Consider the following 6,000-nt stretch of genomic DNA (forward strand, 5'->3'; position numbering starts at 1 on the left):
AGAGTGCTAGGATTATAGATGTGAGCCACCTCACTGAGCCCTAAAAAAGTTATACATATATATATATACACACACACACACACACATACACACACACACATAATGTATATATATGTGTGTGTATATATATATCGTGTATATATGTATGTATATATCATATATACGTAAATGTATGTAAGATATATCTATCTTACATAGTAAAGTACATAATCTTATATGTACAACCAGATTAATTTCCACATATGTTTATACCTTTGTAAAGCACTACTCAGATCAAGATACAGAACACTGTCAGATATTCAGAATGTCCCTGGTGCCCTCTTTAGTCAATACTCCATTGAAGGAAATCATTATTCTGTTCTCAATCACCATATATTAGTTTTGCCCATTCTTGAAATTCATATCAATGGAATTACCTAGTATCTTTTGCTTAAAATTATAGCTGTGACATTTATCCATTTTATTGTATACAGATTAGTTTTTTTCTTACATTGCTATGTAGCATAGTATTCTATAGTAAGAAGATTCCAAGATTTATGTAACTGTTCTAATCTTAATGAGCATTTGGATTGTTTCCAGTTTTAGGCTATTATGAATAATTCTTGTATAGATCTTTTGGAGGATATAAGTATTCATTTCTGTTGTATATATACCCAGGAGTGGAATTGGTGGGTCATAGAGAATACACATGCTTTAGTAGAAATGGCCAGTTTACCAAAGTGGTTGAACCACTTTACATTCTCATTAGCAGTGTATGAGATTTCCTACACGTCCACACTTTTTGCTAACACTTAATAGGGTCCTTTTAATTGTAACAGTTTTGATGTAGTTATAATGGAGATCACTATTTCTTAACCTAAGTATGTTGACATTTTGTTACACTGTGAAATGTCTTAGAATGACCACCATGGCAATAGGAAGGAAAGCTAGATGTGGAGCAAAAATATCTGAGTTCAAGTTTTGACTCACACTTCATATTGAGAAATCTGTGAGTGACTATAGTAACCTTTCTGACCAGCTACAAATAGGTATATGATGACAGCTACTTCATAGGATTATTATAGATTGAATTATTTTAAAATTATTATGAAGATTAAATGACCTAGTACAGTTAATATATCTGAAAGAACTTTGAAAGCACCTGGGCAAACAAATATTTATTGAAATCCTACTGTGAGCTAGGACCTCTTCCAGCCATCAGGGATAAATCAGTGAATAAAACAAAGATTCCTTTCCTCCTGGAACTTACACTCTAGACAGATGAAAAATAATAGATATAACAAGTAAAATGTATAGTATACTAGAAAGTAATAAATACTGTAGACAAAGGAAAGGCAAGGAAAAGCTGGGTAAGGAGGCCTGTTGGGGTGGGGAACCTGTTGGGGCCACATGTGGCCTCTTGGATCCTTGAGTGCAGCCTTTTGACTGAATCCAAATTTCACCGAACAGATCCTTTTAATAGAGGAAGTTTGGATTCGGTCAAGGGGCCACACTTGGGGATCTGGAGGGCCACGTGTGGCCTTGAGGGTGTAGGTTCCCCACATTTGGAAGAGCTTAGGCAGAAGCATACCTGGCATGTTGAAAGAATTGCAAGAAGGCCAGGGTAGCGGGAATAGAGTCAAGTGGGAGGATGGGGGGCAGTAATACATCAGAGTAATAATAGATCAGAGCCCACCCTTATGGCCTCATTTAACTGTAATCACCTCCTAAAAACCCTATTTCCAAATATAGTCACATTGGGATTCAGGGCTTTTAATAGGAGTTTTGGAAAGACACAATTCAGTCTATAGCAGCTTGCAACTTGAAATTTTCAGTATCTTAAACTTTCTCAAACACACCCAGGCTAAAAAGATAAACTTGAAAATTAACCAGCTACTGTTTGTATGATTGGTTCTTAAGATTTGCTATTGATATAACCAGATGCTCTCTTTGTCACAGTTGTGCCTATCAAACTGTGAATGGACAGTTATTATATATTTAAATGTACCTAGATTAACTTTAGGTTCTAAGCACAGAAGCACCTCATCAGAACCCATATTACCTAGAATGTTCCCCTGCTTCTGTACTACAATTCACCTCTTTTCCTCCTTCATCCCAAATCCAGAAAAATCACTCTCCATTTTTAAAAGAAATTTTTAATTGAATATTAAGTTATAATTGTATATATTTATGGGCTACAAAGTGATGTTATGATATATGACATGTATACAATGTAGAATGATTGAATCAAGATAATTAACATATCAATCACCTCAAATACTTATTTATTACTCCTTTTTGACACATTGTACCATTTGACCAACATCTCCCCATTTCTCCATCCCCCAGCCTCTAGTAACCACCATTCTGTTCTCTGCTTCAATGAGTTTGTTTTAGATTCCACATTTAAGTGAGAACATGCAGAATTTATCTTTCTGTGCATGGCTTATTTCACTCAGCGTAACGTCTTCTAGGTTCATCCATGTTGTCACAAATGACAAAATTTCCCTCTCTTTAAAGGCTGAATAGTATTCCATTATGTACATATATCACATTGTCCATTCATCTGTTGATAGGTAAACTTAGGCTGATTCCATATCTTGACTATTGTGGATAATGCTGCAATAAGCATGGGAGTGCAGATGCTACTTCGACATATTAATTTCAAATCCTTTGGATACTTACCCAGAAGTGGGATTGCTGAATCCTATGGTAATTCTATTTTTAGTTTTTTGAGGAACCTCCATATACTTTTCCTTAATGGCTGTAATAATTTACATTCTCACTGACAGTGTACAAGGGTTCCCTTTTCTTCATATCCTTGCCAACGCTTGTTATCTTTCATCTTTTTGATTATAGCCATTCTGACAGGTGTGAGGTGATATCTCATTGTGATTTTAATTTGCATTTCTCTGATGATTAGTGATGTTGAGCATTTTTTTCACATATCTGTTGGGCATGTATATGTCTTCCTTTGGATCACTCTCCATTTTTTTGATGAAGGCAAATACAGTATAGACCTTACTTTGATACCTTTGTAAATACAGATGCTCTTTGACTTATGATGGGGTTGTGTTCTAATAAAACCACCATAAGTGGAAAATATACTAAGTCAAATGTATTTAATACACCTAACATGTTGAACATCATAGCTTAGCCTAGCCTACCTTAACCATGCTCAGAACACTTACACTAGCATACAGTTTGGCAAAATCATCTAACACAAAGCCTATTTTATAATAAAGTGTTGAATATCTCATGTAACTTTTTGAATACTATACTGAAAGTATAATATGGAATGATTGGATACCTGAAGTATGGTTTTTGCTAAATATGTATTGCTTTTGCACTATCATAAAGTTGAAAAATCGCCAAACCAGCGAATGTCGGGGACTGTCTGTGTAACAAAGGCTACAGTATCCTGTCTTTGAATGGTGTGTGTTTATTTTAAGCTCATGTGCTGTGCTTCCAGTAATTTTTACTGTGAAAAATTTGGGAGTGAATGTTTGGAAGCACTTCACCTAAGCTTAGCCAAGTAAATGAGAATTTTCCTTTAGTTGAAGAAAGGGAGCCTCAAGTTGTGCTTTGTATTGGAATCTGCTACAGGCACTATTTGCTTCCAGTCTGTAATGAGAAAGTAAGACTCAAGAATCTGAAGTTTTCTAACTAGTCAAAGAACCTAAAAGATTTTATATGGTGGTAGAGCTCTTTTAAAACAAGGCTCGTGAGTAAATTTATAATTTAAGAAACAAATTCCACTTCTTATATTCTGTAGATTAAAAGAACAATAAATATTGTTTCACAAACTTTAAGGTGCTTTGAGTGGATATTACTTTAAGAGATTAAAAAAACCCTTTAAATTAGCATTACATCCCTTTGGAAGCTCTTTTCAATAAACATAATAAAAGAATGAACGTGTATAAATTTAAACTTAATTAAGAACTTTTCCTCACTTTTTATTTTCTAATCTCCTTATCTTACTGGGAAGGGACATTTCAACAAAGCAATTACATTCCACAAAACTTCTTATTAAATACAATTGTAACTTATATTTCTTTAACTGTGATCAGTCTAGGAAATTAAAGCTATAATTTCTGATTTCCACAGTACATTCAACAAATTTTCATCTCCATTGTTTCTACCCTGGTCCAAGCCACTGTCACCTCTCTCCGTGGGTTCTCATTGTAGGTTTCTATCTGTCTTCCCTGTTTCTGCCCTCACCCCCATCCTTCTCAACATAGCAGTCAGGTCTAAAATGTAAAATGCATCATGCCACTCTTCTCCTTAAAACTTCTCCCTGTGCTCTCAATAAAACCCAAATTCCTTTCTTTGGCCTAAAAGGCTGTATGTGATCTGGCCTCTGGCCTACCTCTCTGACTTAACTTCCTACCATAACCACACTCCAGCCACGTGAGCACTCTTTGTTCCTCACATTCAGACAAAGGCCCACCTAAGGTCTTGGTGTTGGCCTGGAATGTTCTGGGCTTGTGTCTTCATATGGCTCACTTTTCTTTGTCACTCAACTGTCACCTTCTCAATGAGGCCTTCTCTAAACCCTCTATGTAACGTAGCCTGTGTCCACTCCTAACCACTCCATCACTTCATTCTGTTTCATATTCTACTTATAATAATTATTATTACCAGAAATTATCTTGATTATTTACTCATTTCAGGTTTATTGTCTTCTTCGCCATGAAAGCAGGAACTTTGCAAGTCTGTTAATTGCTATAAACTAGCACCTAAAACAATGTCTGCTCATAACATATACTCTATTTTTGTTGAATGAATGAATGTGTGCTACCTATACTAAATACAAAGTACCCAGCCCAATGAGAGACATAAATGAATCAGAAAGTGATCCTAACCTCAGGGATCTCAAGGTCTACTGGAAAAGATAAAACACATAGACAGAAACAACATGCTATTGGTTCTGGAGAAAGAAGAGATGACACCCACCTATAGGAAATCAAGGCCAGCTTTGGGTAGGAGGTGGTATTTTAGCTGAAAGATGAGCATTTTGACATTTTCTATTTCATTCAATGTTCTCTTTGTCCTGCTTTGTTAGACAAACTTGACCTCTGACTGCTTAACTAACTCTCCTTTCCAAAGCATGTTTGCCCTGCAGTTGATTTTTAATGTTTCTGTTGTTCCGTGATTTGGGGCTAGATTCATTTGGTCCTTCGCAGGTAAGAGAACCTATGAGCAAAAAAAAATGCATGTTTATGCATAAAACATAGTAATACCAATTTTAGACAATAAATTAGTTTGTTTAACTGAAATAAAATTTTCCATGTTATTGCTTTTGTAATTGAGCATATTTTAGCATTAGCATACAAATTAGCCCATAGGCCTAGGCAAATAAAAATGCTAATAAAATATAAAGATACAATAGAACATCAGTACTAAATTTGGTTAGGCTATTAATGTTGGACTACATTAAATGTATCATTTCCATTACATAGGTAAATATAAACATTTTCTAAGCCAGTGAAAGATTTTGTGGACTAGAATTTTAACAATTCAAGATGATTCTATTTTAATTATCTGTGTGGAGGGGAAGGATAAATTTTCTTTTGTTCTGTATGGAAGGCAAATATTTGTTCTATCTGTCCACCTCTCTCCCCCGCTGCCACCTTAGTAATTGAATACTAAATAATGATGGTTTGATTTTCTGTTACTAGAAATTCAGGTTTCCATGAAACTAGTGAGAATATAAAGATAAATGAAATCTAACACTTCCCCCTATACTTGTTTGGCTTTGGCACAGAGCCAGGCATAACTCCAGGGGCAGCACTCACATAGACTCTGAACTGCACCACCATATGAGGCATCCCTGATTGTACAAAGGAGTAACTAAGCATGGGTCACTTCAAAACAATTAGAAAGTTACACTTCCATTCTGAAGTTTTCCATGTAAAGGGGTGGGTTTATTTAACTCTCATTAGGAACACTAGGCACAATATTATGAGACAAAACAAACCTTCTACCTTGCTAAAAGAAATTATCAGAAGCAAATCAATG

This window comes from Lemur catta, chromosome 3 (assembly GCF_020740605.2).
Source record: "Lemur catta isolate mLemCat1 chromosome 3, mLemCat1.pri, whole genome shotgun sequence".
Classification (NCBI taxonomy): domain Eukaryota; kingdom Metazoa; phylum Chordata; class Mammalia; order Primates; family Lemuridae; genus Lemur; species Lemur catta.